Genomic DNA, 14,262 nt, shown 5'->3' with positions numbered 1-14,262 from the left:
AGAGTGAGACTGAGAAGTATTGGGTACCATGAAGCAAGGGACTGTCCGATGCAAGGACTGGGTGTCAGAGGCAAGTGGTCAGTCGCCTCACTTACTTGAGGCTCAGTTTCCTCATCTGTAAGGTAGTGTTACTTACTTATGTCGCTGTGGTGAGGCTGGTAAGAGCCTGGATGGAAATGCTTCATCAGGACCGAGTGCCAAGCGGGGTCAGGGCTCCATCCACGTGGGCTGGTCATAGAACCGGATGTCCTTGGGCGAGTGTCCAAAGGCCTCCCACTCTCTTGAACACCAAGGTGAAAGGCCAGTGTGTTCCTTTCTTTGCTTGGATTTACGACACACGTTTCATCACTTTGACTTTTTGACACTTTTCCTGGATGATTTGGTCCTCATCGCCTGCTCTTCTCCTGGTCTCCTGAGGCACTTCCAAACCATGTCATTCCGCCCCCTGGAACAGGCACTGCCCCATCCCCCCTTTCTCAGAAGGAAACGTGGCGGTCAGACGTTGGACCACGGCTGAGCCCTGTCATCATCCTCCTGTCTGTTTACCAAGGTAATTATTATGATTATTTTTTAAACTTGGTGAGAACTATCTGGAGGTTCTTTTTCAGTCATTTCATTAGTCATTTCCCATTTTTGGTTTTTTTTTAAGATGGAAGATGGATTACTTTGAGGCAGTGGGTCAGATGGCCGTGGCTGGCTGGGTAACCGTGTCCCCGCTGAGTCAGCTGTCTGCTCTGACGACTAAAAGCTGAAGCATGCCTGATGACTCGTCACTGGCCAGCGTCACATTAACTTGAAATTCCATTTGTGCTCCTAAGTGATGGGAGCTTGGATGCCTTCGTGGGTTGTTGGAAAGCACTCCAAGTATTCTATCGATTGGATTACGGAGCCTGGAATTGTTGGTTATCGAATGACGTGGTGTTTTCCTTTTGAGGCCAAGGCAGACAGTTGTGAAACGGTATTGTTCCCAAAGTGGGACTTGGTGTTGTTTGTGACTTTATAGGAAGGGAAAGCCAGGCTCCGACAAGTTCAGTGACTCACGGAAGTGCTCAAACATTTGGCCGAGCTGGGACAAGCTTTGTTCTTGCTACCGATCGGTCCCTCAGCATCCCCCCACCTCCCCCAGGCCTTGTTGCCCTTCTGCTAAAACTCTCTGGGAAGCAACTTGTTTTGGTTCTTCTTCCTCCATTGGAGAGACAACCTTATGTCAGGGATGGCGGTTGCCTTGAGATGCCTTTGGCTCTTCTTCCTGATCCCCATCCTGCCTCCCCCACCCCCCTGTTCAGCATATCCTTGAATCACATGATAACCTTGGAAAAGAAGTCTATTTAGGATGCTTGTTCTCTGATATCTGTATGTTCTATACATCATCCATCTTGGGTAACGGATAAGATGCCATGTGGAGTTCCTTTGCTGACCCTACAGTACCAAACATGATGAGAGAATAATGCTTAGTAAATGAGGGTGTTTATCTTATTATGTTACCACACTTTAACTTTCTTCTTGTGGTTTTTTAACTTCTTTAAATTGGGCATGAGCTTGGAAGATGATTCGAAGGTGGGGGGTGGGAGTGTGGGTGTTATTATTTGCTTTAACAAAGAATTTGGCCTCTGTGTTTTTATTCCTTTAAGTAATTTATATTTCACCTCAAAGGCCTGGGCTAAGAAGACTTTTGTTTCTAGTTGGAATATCGTGACCCAAAGAACTCTCTAGAAGAGACCTCTGGCCCAGCTGTGGTAGGACTTCATGCTTTATCCCATTGAATAACTGTTGTAAATAGCACTTTTAAACCCTACTCTAAGACCCTTGGCTTTTTTCGAAAGTTATTTTCATTTTTCCCGTTTTTACTCTTTTCTTATTTTTTCTTCATTCCCCAATCATAGAGGACTTTTTCTTTTTACAGTTGAAGCCACTCCCTTGTTCTCAGTCATAAAGCAGGCAGAAGTCATCACAGAGGAGGCGTCTGAAAGTAATGCAGTTAATGTTGTGACCTAGTTGGATCCTTCATTTTTAGAAAAGTTGTTTTATTTTCCCCCCACATCAGTTCTGCATGCTGATTATGTAACCTTGACCTCTTTCAGAAAATATGGATCCCATCCACTCACACGATGACTTCCGGTTTCACTGTGGTGTCACTTCTCATAGAATGTCACCCCTGGGGAATCTGAGGCTTGGCTTTGCTACTCTCCTCCTGCAGGACCCACCATTGTCAAAAGTGACAAGTTTCTTGTTAGTAACATCATCAGTATGGTTGCGATTCTTGTTCTCATCTAGGAGAGCCGGGGTTACTCACACCCCAGTCCCAGCTTTTGAGCAGACACATAGGAATCACCTCTCTCGTGTGAAGATGCAATAATATAATTTGTTTACCACCTTGAGTTGTTTACCACGAGGCTGTAAAAAATATGTTTTGAATTTAAAAGTGCGAAAAACAAGTGTGCTAGCTATCACAAAGCTCTCCCCTCAGAGTAAACATGTTTATAGAGCAAGACTCAAAACAAAATACTTGATCACGATAAGCCCAGCCAATGAAAAGAAAGTAAACATGTTTACCACAAAAGCTTTATAAAGAGCCCAGATGGCAGCCAGCTCTCTGCTCACTTGACTGTTCTTCCAGGGAGCCTCTGAGGTTCCCCGGGGCCTCAGGGACAGAGACGCCACTCGCCCTGCCCAGTAGGCGGCTCTCCTTTTCAAGCACTGCTCATTTAGCTTAGCCCAATTTGCCAGTGAAGATGTGAGGTCTGTACTTTGTGCCACTGAACTGAACCATAAGTGGCAGGCACTTGTGAAACTGAGCCTGGAGTTACCATGATTCTTAAATAGCAACTTGGCATAGATTGAGGGCCAAGAAGGCTTATAGGGAATCTTCCTGGCTCCCTGCAAGAACCCAGGTTAATATTACACTTAACGACCTTCTGTGTCCTGGGCCCTGTCGCGTAGACATCCAGGGTATAAACCATGACTCACACCCACGCCTTGCCTCACCCAGCTCACTCTGGTGAAGGCACCACAGGGCTTGAGCAGGGAGTTGGTAGATAAGACAAGGACACCCTGAGTGATACAGGGGTCTTCAGGGTACGTGGGATGAGCCTTTGGCGCTGTAAGAGGAGGTTTAGAAGCCAGTGGCCGGGGGCAGGAATTGTGTGTGTGGCAGAGAGTTAAGGACTTGAGTGATGGTGCCTTGTCTCAGCACAGTCCAGGGACAGATTGGGATTGAGGACGCAGTGAGAGGTGGCTCCCTGGGGGGGTTGTTAGTGAATTTCCAGAATTCATGGTCTGAGAGGTGGGGCAGTTCTAAAGGATGGTGAGATCCAGATTTTGGCCATGGCCTCCATGTAGAGGAAGTGGTAGTGGTTAGTCGAACTTAATGAACGCTTCCTCTGTTTAGTTTGTTTTTGTTTTTTGGGTTTTTTTTTTTGTTTTGTTTTGCTTTTGCTTTTTAGAGTTGCACATGTGGCATATGGAAGTTTGCAGGCGAGGGGTCAAATTGGAGCTGCAGCGGCTGGCCTACCCCACAGCCACCGCCACTCGGGATCTGTACCAGGCCTGGTGTCATCCTTAGCCAGGCTCTTGGAAGGCCCATCTTCCTGGCTATTGAGGTTGATAGCAATGGCCACACTGAAGGGATCCAGACCAAAGTTGTGAATAGGATACTAAAACCTCTGAGAAAGGTGTGTAGAAGAGCATCCTTGACATGGAAAAGCCATGTGGTTGGGCTGGGAGCAGTGTTTCACTTCCATGTGGTCATCAAGAGAAGGGTTTTGAAGGATTAAGGACTCACGTGGAGAATGATGATGATGTTCCCTTGGGGGTCGATGGCAGGCAGCGTAGACTGTGAGCAGAGCCATAACGAGGCTCTAAGAAAGGGAATTAAAGGCCAACTCTTCCCTCTTTGTCTGCCTGAAGTCAAGGGATATTAAGGGAATGGCTTCTGGGACAGGTGAAAAGGACATCTCTAAGGAAAACGGAAAGGCTCCAGACTGTTCACCTTGTTGGTCTTGGAGGGCAGTGGGAAGAAGTGAGTACTTGAGCCAAGATGAGGAATGAAATGGGATTCTACGATGGCCGGAAGGCACCAGGATGGTGGTATGTCTATGCCCTGTAGATGGGGTTAAAGTTACGTCATTCATTTTCTGTGGCAGGGTTCTGAGAGAAGCTGGGCTGCTTACTGGGGAGATGGGGGAGGCACACAGATGCAGCAGGAGGGCCAGCCTTCACGTGGTAAATGGAATGTTAGGGGGATTTTTAGTGAAAAAGAATAAACAAACAAAAAAGGTTTCTGCTTAAGCCTCAGTGAACTAGAAAAGTAATTACATAGAAACCATATTCCCTGTGCGTTCTAATTAATCTAATGGGTTTACTTAAAAACTTGTTTTTGAACATAGATACCAAAAAGTCCTCTGGTGAGTTGAAAGAAATCTTATTAGCGAAAGTTTAGTAAAAGGGATAGTGATTAGTTCTAGGGATCGTAATTGAAATGAAGTTATTTGGATTCAGTGAAGCCCCAGAGGTTGATGTGACCCATTTGGTTAAGTCTGGGTGACCATTTTGACTAAAACTTTAGAACTTAGCTGTTCAGATGGATGCTTATTTAGGGTACACTTGAGGTTATGATTATTTTTAAAGCAGAAGTATTATGTGTTCTTCTCCGAGCCTTATTAATTGAGGCAGATTGGCATTTTATTTGTGAGCTGACAACAGGCACCTTATTTTTTTGCAGCCGATGTGCTTTTTGAACCGGGTTCAGCATTGTCAGAAAGTTATTCACAGGAGTCGGTGATGGAGCCCGCTCCACCCACTTCTGTTCCCTTTCTATTTTGGTGCTCTTTGCAACAAAGGAAACTAAGTTGGTAAATTAGAGAAGGATTGAAGCGCTCACACATGCTCCCCTTCCTATCAGGTTGTGTAACCGATTAGGCAGAGGGGGCCTACTCTTCCTGGGGCACAGGGACCTGAAGGAACATGGGTTGCAAACCCCATGAGATGGCCTTGGCCATGGGCTCCCAGGTCTCCTGGCCTATCTGATTGAGCTACATTAAAAAATTTATAATGATATATGTATTGTATATATATTCTTATATACATACATGTGTATATGAGTGTGTATGAACACGTATACTTACATTATGTGGGTACATAGGATTCCAGGTATAGCATTCTAAAACCTAGGGAGAGCCAGAGGAGAAGACATTCAGTTTGAGTTTTGTGTCAGAGTCCTTGCAGGAAATAGGTGGCTTGTACCTCTTGTGGGTCTGAGAGAACATGGGGAGGGCTCATCGGGAAAGCTGGGGGAGAACAGCTGCATGGGAAGGGCTGCCTGGCAGGAGCTGTGATCTTTCGGAGTCAACTTCCAGTGCCTGGGTGGGGAGAGAGCCTGGTTGCTAAATGCCCCATCTTCTCTGTCCTTCTGAGATGAGACCTCCAGTTGCTGTGCCAGCTGGAAGTTAGAGGACAAGGGTACCCATTGATGCATCCCCACAGGGCTCCCTCCCAGGACACGGCAAGGTGGGAGGTTGAGGCAATACGGCAGATGGAGCATCTGGAGGAGCACGTGGAAAACCGTGCAGTGCATTTTGTTCTGTGAACTCCTTTGGGTATGACCCTGCCATACTCGCTCAGATGATCCCTGGGACAGGTGTGGGTGGGAACGGACTTCCCAGATCTTTAGGGTGGCTAGGGAGCAGTGCTTTCCAAAACGTGGTGCCTGGGCCAGTAGCACCAGCATCACGTGAGGACTTGCTGAAGATTTTCTGGCCCCACCCTGAACCTACCGAATTAGACATTCAGAGGGAGAGAGGGGCCCAGGAATCTGTATTTTATTAGCCCTCCCAGAGGAGAATCTGGTGCTTGGTCAAAATTGAGAACCACTGCTGGCTGTCTTGAGGCATTGGATGGTCAGCAAAGTATGTCACTTTGCAAAGATGGCCACTGTTGTCTTGCTTGGAACTGCCAGTGATGAGCATGTTGTCTGTATCAGTCCGCTGCTTGGCAGCTCTGCAGACTGCCAATCCTTTTTATTTTTAGACTAGGCACTCTTCAAAAGAAATGGAATAATGGATTACATGTAGGCCATGGGGGCTTATCCCCAAGGCAGTTCATGCCTTTAATTTCCAAGTGCTCCTCTCAACCATGCAGGGAAGTACCCGACAGGCCTCAGACTTTGGAGGTTGTTTTTGAAAAACAGATGCAAATACTGCCTGTGCTGTTGTTGTTTTCCCGGTGCCTGGCAGTGTTTGGTAAACAACTTGATTGCTAGGTCTTGGCCTCAGGGAACCACAGCTGCTCTTTCCAGCTCCCTGCAGACTTTTGTACCGAGCAAGGATTGCTTCAGGGAAAAATAAACAGGGGAGAACAAAACAAAAAAACATCACTGTTGTTTTGTGGCTGCCTCTACCTGTTTTCCTGGAGTTGTTTTGCAACCATGGTCCCTGAGCTTTGGTTTCTTATTGGTCCCATGACCCCCCGGGCTTCTGTCTCCATGGTTAGACCACAAAGTGGCCTCTGGTCTTGGAAAGCCCTGTGTAGTAGCCACTGGAAGGATCTATGCATTTTTAAATATGTAAATTGAAAACGGAGAAAGCTTCATTCTTTCTAATGACCCCCAAGATGGTAATCTGGCTTTTCAAATCTCCAGAAAAGCAGATTGAATATGGCACAATTAATGGTTCAGCACTTCTAGGCTTTTCTCTAAAATATCTTAATGGGCTTTTAATTTATTGCAGCTCCTTACTGGCAGGGTTAAGGCAGAGTTGCTGCTGACCCCCTGGGCCCAGGTGCTCTCTGGGGCTCTAGTGAAGTGGAAGAGAACAAAGGCCAGCTGGACCTTCAGCCATGACCTCCCAGGCTGAGCCCCTGGGGCTCCCTGGATTCCTGGCCTGAAGTGGTGCAGCCTCTTCAGAGGCAAGGATGCATCTTCATCAGCGATCCTTGGGGTATCTGGTAGAAATGCAGATTCCGGGGACCAGACTGAGAATCTCTGGACTCTGGGGGCAGGAATCTGCATTTCAACCCGGTACCTTCATTGCAGAGCAGGTTTGCAGTCAGCCTTGGTGACAGAGAGCCAGTGTGAACAAGTGGGCCTGGGTGGGGAGCAAGTGACAGTGTTATCCAACTTTTTTTTGAGACCTGCATGTCATTTTAAGGCATTTACTTTTCATTTACTCACAAGTTCTCCATTACTTTGGCCCCCCTTTCTTCTTAAATCAGGGGACCTTCTTCATGAAATCTTTTTCTTTGGGCCCCAAATGCATCTTTTCTGAATATCCTTGGAGAAGAGTGATAAAATTTTTTTTTGGCTCTGCCCATGGCCTGGCCTATGGAAGTTCCCCCAGGGCCAGGGATTGAACCCAGCTGCAGCTGCAGCCTATACCACTGTTGCAGCAATGCCAGATCTTAACTTGCTGCACCACAAGGTAACTTCCGAAAGGTGATAAATTTCTGTTTGTCTGAAAAGGTCTTTATTTCACTGTCATTTTTGAAAGGTAATTTTTCTGGGCATACCAATCTAGGTAGACAGTTTTTGCCTCTGGGTTGTGTTCTGGATATTTATTTGGATACTGTCTTCTGTTTTTGTTTTTTTTTCTTTTAAATTTCAGTTGCTATGTTTTTCAATTTTAGAGGTCAGAGTTTTGGTTAGAGTTCTAGAGCTTGATTTTATGGTATTATGTATGTACATATAGATGTGTATTATATACATATGTTGCAGATATAGTATATGTACTATAAATATGTGTAAAACAATAGTATAGTATATAGTTTATGTAGTATTTTGGTTAGAGTTATATAGCTTGTGTTTTACAGTGTATATATGTGTTATGGTGTGTGTATATAATCTATTTATATAGTATGTATTTTATAGTGTATACACTATAAATACACATTAAAAATATAGTATATATAGTTTGTGATAGTTCTATAGCTTATATTTACAGTATATGAGTGTATACATATGTATTATAGCATTTGTGTGTATATATGTATTATATATATAGTATGCATTCTATAGTATATATAAATGTATGTAAAAACCATAGTATATGTGTATTATTTATGCATGTATACAGTGTATACATATAAAACTGGAATATCTACCATTCATACAGCATTTTGGTTAGAGTTGTAGAGCTTGGTGGAAATGGAATTTGGTCTTGGATCAATTTGATGTTTAACCACTCACAAAACCAAAACAATTCCCCCAGCCTCAGTGGTAGTTTTTCCTTTACTTTTGGATATGCTCGGTGACTCTAATGAAGTCAAGCAGGACAGCACTAATGATGCTTCTAAGCGTTGTTTGCCCAACTCGCATCCCCTCCAGACACCAGCTGCTGCTCCAGTTGTGAACTGTTGCAGCTCCTTTGTGGTCTCTCCCATCTTACTGCTCTTCTCTGGCGTTACTTGCCTGTTGAACCCACCTGTAAACCTTTGACCATGATACTCTGATTTTGTGGCATCCCTTTTCCACCCTAGCTTCCAGTTCTTTCTAAAACTTGCCCAGGATAATTCCTCTTGAAAGCCTTTTATCTGCCCAGATACCCACTGTGGTTTTTTGTGTTCACTTGTGTGGCTTCTCTGTGCTTCTGAATCCATGTAGAATCACAGACCTGAGCCCCCAGCTGGTTGGTGTGACCCCAGCAATTGTTTGGTTCAGGGTTTGCCAGGGTTCTTTTTCTTGCTTTCCTTCTTTTTCTTTTTTAATGTGTACTATTAAAAGGTTAGCTGCACTCTTTGAAAAATTACGAAATTTCACAAAACAGTGATCTGGATTTCTCTTTTTGTTTGTAGATTTGAAAGCTCTCATAGCCCTGGGTTTATGTCCCCATGTGTCAGTGACGGGCTCATGGAACACATCAGCTCCCTCGTTAGCTGAGAAAGCTCAGAGCCTCTGGCGTATACCCTCCTTACTGCTTGGTGTACCTTACACCTGGCCTTTGTGTACTTGCACTCTCTGCCTGGTCATTGTGGGGTGCCTTAGCTTTCTGCTAGTGAACAAGGAAGCTCTGGGTCAGAAAGATTCAGTGTCCTCTCCAAGGCCTGGTAGCCAAAATGCTTGCAGGGAAGCTTCAGCCAGAAGAGTGTCTAGTGCAAGGTAGACACTCACAGTTTTTGTATTAGTGTATTGGCCAGAAAAACATGGATTTCTTAGGAGTCCAAGCTTTGGAGAGTCAAGCCCCTATAGTGATGTGATCTTGGACAAGTTGCTAAAACTCTTTGTGGGAGTTCTCATCATGGCTCAGTGGAAACGAATCTGACTAGTGTCCATGAGGATGCAAGTTCGATCCCTGGCCTCACCCAGTGGGTTAAGGCTCTGGTGTTGCCATGAGTTGTGGTGTAGGTCACAGACACCGCTCGGATCCAGCATTGCTGAGATTGTGGCTAGGCCAGCAACTGCAGCTCTGATTCCACCCATAGCCTGGGAATTTCCATGTGCCAAGGATGTGGTCCTAAAAAACCAACCAAACAAAACTCTTTGTGCCTCAGTTTGTTCTTTCTTTCTTTCTTTTTCTTCTTTCTATATTTCTTTTTATTTTTTTATTTTTTGTCTTTTCAGGGCTGCACCCACAGCATATGGAGGTTCCCAGGCTAGGGGTTGAATCGGAGCTGTAGCTGCTAGCCTACGCCAGAACCACAGCAACATGGGATCCGAGCCGCGTCTGTTACCTACACCACAGCTCGCAGCAACGCCGGATCCTTAACCCACTGAGCGAGGCCAGGGATTGAATCCGCAACCTCATGGTTCCTAGTTGGATTTGTTTCTGCTGTGCCACGACGGGAACTCCCTTTTTCTAAAAAACAAACAAACAAACAAACAAAAAAACTTAGCAATAAGTTTATTAAGCATTAGTCTTTACTAGTAAATTTGCTGTGCAAAATACCTCAGCTTTCTTATCTGCATATTTAACTTATAAGAATAGCTACTAGGCACTTGGTGGTTAAAAATAGAATTAAATGAAATAACTGTTGTAAAATACTTAAAAACAATATCCAGTACAGTGTGTGTTTTCTGTAAATGGCAATTGTACATTTATAGGATGTGAAGGAATTAACTCTTTCAGTGGTTGATTTATCGAGTGGCTGCTATCAGCCAGGCATTTTTCTGAATTCTTAGAGGATAGCGATGAATACAATAGAGAAGTTCCCTTTTCCTGTGGCGCCTATGGTCTAGTGGAGAAGACAAGTGAGTAAATGAGAAAAAAAGTTGATAAGTGACGGCAAGTGTTCTGGGGGAATGCAAATAGGATGATATAGTAATTGAGAGTCATTGGGGACTTTGCTTGAGTAGGTGGTCGGGACACCCTTGAAGTGGCCTTGACCCTAAGGAATTGCATAGAAAAAAGCCACTTGTGTAAGCAGCAAGCTCCTGGCATTCCAGGTTGCTGGAAGAGCCAGTGCATCAGGCCTGAGACAGGAAAACCCTCGGCTTGCTTGAAATGGTAGGAAGGCCACTGCATTTGTTGTAGTTGACGATTGAGTTGGTGTTTTGTGGTGTTGTCAGAGAAGAAGGTGACCAAATGATGCATGGCCTTCAAGGCCATAGGAAGAAGTTTGAATTTTGACCTAAACAATCTCAGCCCCTTTCCTTTTGCCATGTGACATCGACCTAGTAGCTTTGCAGAGCTTCTCTCTCTGAGCCTTGCAAATTCTCGTTTGTAACTCAAAGCTACTTGAAGTTTGGACAGTGGGACTTTTTCATTTGAATGCAGACTGTGGTCCCTGATTGACAATCTCAACATCCCCTGGTAGTTTGGTAGAAATACAGACGTTCAGGCCCAGTTTCAGACACACAGAATCAGTGTCTCTGGAGATAGGGCCCAGGAATCTGTATTTTTACTTTTAAAAATTTATTTTTTATTTTTTTTTGCTTTTTAGGGCGGCACTGGCGGCATATGGAAGTTCCAGGCTAGGGGTTGAACTGGAGCTACAGACACTGGCCTATGCCACAGCAATGGAATCTGTATTTTTAAAAGCTCTTCAGGTTATTTCAAGTTATTATTTTTTTAAGCTGATCTGGAATTTTTATTTTGTTTTTATTAAAATATAGTTGATTTATAATGTGCCAATTTCTGTACAGCATAGTGACCCATTCATACATATATGCCCATTCTTATCCAAGTTATTCTTATGCACACTCAAGTTTAAGAAGCACTAGTCTATAAGACATCTGGGCAGGTTTCTGTAGGAGTTGGAGCTGTACTCTTGGGAGAAGAATGGGAACCTTCCATGGGCATGCAGGGGCTGCCATCAGCTGCCGAGGGTGCAGGCTCACTAGGGTGGTGCACTAGTGCCACGATGAGAACGCTATACACGTGCCCAACCCTCTGCCCACAACACGGCTTTGGTGTTGCTGGCAGATCAGCCTAAGAGTGATTCATGGTTAAAAAAAAAAATCTTTTTAATCCGGAAGCTTGAAGAAGCTAAGAGTAGAGGTTATTTAGAGTAACCATGCTTAATCCAAAAAGTCTCACAGCTAGAAGGGACATGGAGAGCATGAATTCATGGCCCCACCTTGTTGATGAAAGGACTGGGGCCCTGGGGGGTTAAATGGCCTTTCTGGAGCCACACAATTGATTGATGACAATCCTGGGTCCAGAATCCAGGCTTCCCCACATGGACATCTGCACATGTCTGCACATTACGTAGTATGTTTTCTCTTGATGGAAATAACTCTAAGTCTTGCTCCTGTGTAATTCATAAACATATGATTTATTTTGGAGGAAAATGATTACAGTTATTTCTCTTACTGGTTTTGATGCTCATTGTTATTTTTGAAATAATTTTTACTTTCCTATGGTTTTTTGATCTTCCGGAAAAGATAGTTGCTTCATAGCAATTGGCACATTTATCCATGTAAGAGTTGAGTTAAAACAGCTGATTGTTACCTGAGAACTTTGTCATGATGATATTTTTTGTAACTCCAAAATAGGTAAGATGTTTGGCACAGGGTCTGCAATAAACAACAAGCTTTCAGTGTTTGCATTGAAGCAATTGGTAAATGTATCTTTCAAAACATTATTTCCGGTTCATATTTTACAGCATCACACTTGATATATTGACATCCCCTCGTCTGAAAGGTGTTTTCCCCTACCTCTAGGTTCTATGTCTGTCGTGCTGTTTTCAAGTTTAAGGAAGTGGTGGTTTTAGATGTTACATCTTAGTTATGTGTAAAAAAAAATATTTTTATGTTGCAGTGTCCCAGGAGCTTCTGCTGACAATTCCAGTTTCCACACGCAACATTTGGGCAATGGTGAGGGCTTCGGTCCCTTCTTTGGTTTGCTGTCAACCATGAATGGATGGATTTGATGCCTGCTGGCCAAAAGGGTGAGTGAACATTTATGATTATTCGTCTGAAAATTCACCAGACCAAACGTCAGCTCAAAGGGGTCCTACCCAGTGCAGGAAACTGAAACAGCCCCAAGTGCATCAGAACAATTACACTGAAGATGAGAGACTCGCATTTTGAAATAAGAGACACCCTGTCATTGCTTTCTGCTACAACCTTTCCGGATAACTCATACAGTGATCTGAGGGTTTATGAAAGGCCTGATAGGACACGGGAGAATTTTTGTTTGCATGACTCTCTTACGCATACTCTGAAGGGTGAACTACCAAAATTTTGAGCTACATGTACAATTGGAAGGGTAGTTGCTTTTTTGGTCCCGTTAAACCTTGGCGATGAAATGAACCACCATGAAATAAGATGGTAGTTGGATAAATAAGACATCTGAAGTCATGGTGGGGGGCGGATTTAAGTCTGCTTTGTTCACTGAGAAGGTCCCCTCCCAAGCCTTCCACGTGATTAGGGCTCTTGAGAAAGCTAAGGGATTGGGAACTGTGGACTCTCAAAGGTTCTCAGAAAGACTTACACACATTTTCTTCTATCGTATTTCTCCTTATCAGGTTATTCATTGTAATTTTTAAGGGGAGGTTAGAAAGGGATGTGATGTTTTTCTGTCATATGCGTTTTCCATATTTGATAGTATCTCACGTTCCTCAGAAATCGCTGGCTCCCCTGCAGTAATGAATGAACAGTTGTGACTTGCCTTTATCAGAGACAGTAGATGGTTGAGGCCAGGTGTATTGGGCAAAAACTGAGATCATTTGGTGGTAGCTTTGTCATAAAATGAGGTAAACTTTATGCAGACCCATTTAGTTTCAGTTTTGTACTGCATGGCCTTTCACGATAAGAACCATTGGCATAAAATCATCTTGTTTGTCATAGTGGAGTTGATTTCAAAACAGATTCTATTTAATGGAGGAAAGGATAGTGAAGGAGAAAGCATTTTTGGAAATTGGGAGGCATAATAGCTAGCTGATATGGGGCAGGTTAGTCTCTATTTTGATTTCTTATATTTAAAATAGAGCATGTAGGGAGTTCCCTGTTGTAGTGCAGCGGACTTGAATCTGACTAGTATCCATGAGGATGTGGGTTCGATCCTGGCCTCTCATAGTGGGTCAGGGATCTGCTGTTACCATGAACTGTGGTGTAGGTCACAGATACTGCTTGGATCCCACATTGCTGTGGCTCTGGTGTAAGCTGGCAGCTGTAGCTCTGATTTGACTGCTAGCCTGAGAACTTCTGTATGCCACGAGTGTGGCCCTAAAAAGCAAAAAAATAAAATGAAATAAAAATAAGAAGTAAGATAAAATAAAATAAAACAAAGCAGGTAGGTTACAGTATCCTATTTGGCAGTACTAACAAGGCCCTAGAAGCTATCTATTTAAATCTTTTCAGTTTGCAGATGGAGCAGCTGAGGCCCATAGAGTCTGAGATGTCTTTGTCCTTGGACTTGGTCAGAGCTATGTCCTCAGTTTTTTTGTCCTCAGTGACTCTCCCTAGCTTATCTCGGAGTGATAGTGACATCCAATCCATAGAATTTAGGAAACTTCTTTGCTGATACTTGTCTCTTTAAGATGTTGTTTTACATGCAGCTCTTTGGGCCTACTTTTTAAAGATTGTACAGTTAGAGGTCATGCTTCTCCTTTTCAATTTCACACATCAATTTATGGTAGCCCAAATATCAGAGACCAGATGATCCTCAAAGAGCCTGTAGGCATTAAAGTCCACTTCCACTTAGGCTCCTTTATATCTGACTACTTGTCCTTTGGATTTCATTCTCCTGGAGCTAGAGGTAGAGCAAAAAAAGAAAGTCTTGTATCTTTCCTACAGTATTCTTTCTTTCACTGGCAAGAAATAAAGCAAATGGGAAACAGTAATGCATAAGGCAGTGATGTCCACTGTGAGAAGAAATGGTTAATGGAATCATG

The 14,262-nt window shown here is 43.8% G+C and overlaps 1 protein-coding gene across 6 annotated transcripts in view; it reads left to right on the top strand.

Moving 5' to 3' along the window:
* FOXP1 (forkhead box P1) overlaps nucleotides 1–14,262 on the top strand; it is a 627,515-nt gene that overhangs the window by 85,281 nt on the left and 527,972 nt on the right. For 5 of the 6 annotated variants that reach the window (XM_021070841.1, XM_021070850.1, XM_021070843.1 and 2 more), the window contains one exon: nucleotides 12,186–12,315. The gene's annotated coding sequence lies outside the window, so the exon portion shown is untranslated. Of the gene's footprint in view, nucleotides 1–528; nucleotides 551–12,185; nucleotides 12,316–14,262 lie in introns of those variants that run through there. The other variant, XM_021070845.1, reaches the window with a different exon arrangement.

The sequence above is a fragment of the Sus scrofa genome, chromosome 13 (assembly GCF_000003025.6).
Source record: "Sus scrofa isolate TJ Tabasco breed Duroc chromosome 13, Sscrofa11.1, whole genome shotgun sequence".
Lineage (NCBI taxonomy): Eukaryota > Metazoa > Chordata > Mammalia > Artiodactyla > Suidae > Sus > Sus scrofa.
Note: the sequence above shows the minus strand (reverse complement) of the source record. Positions and strands in the feature narration are given on the sequence as shown.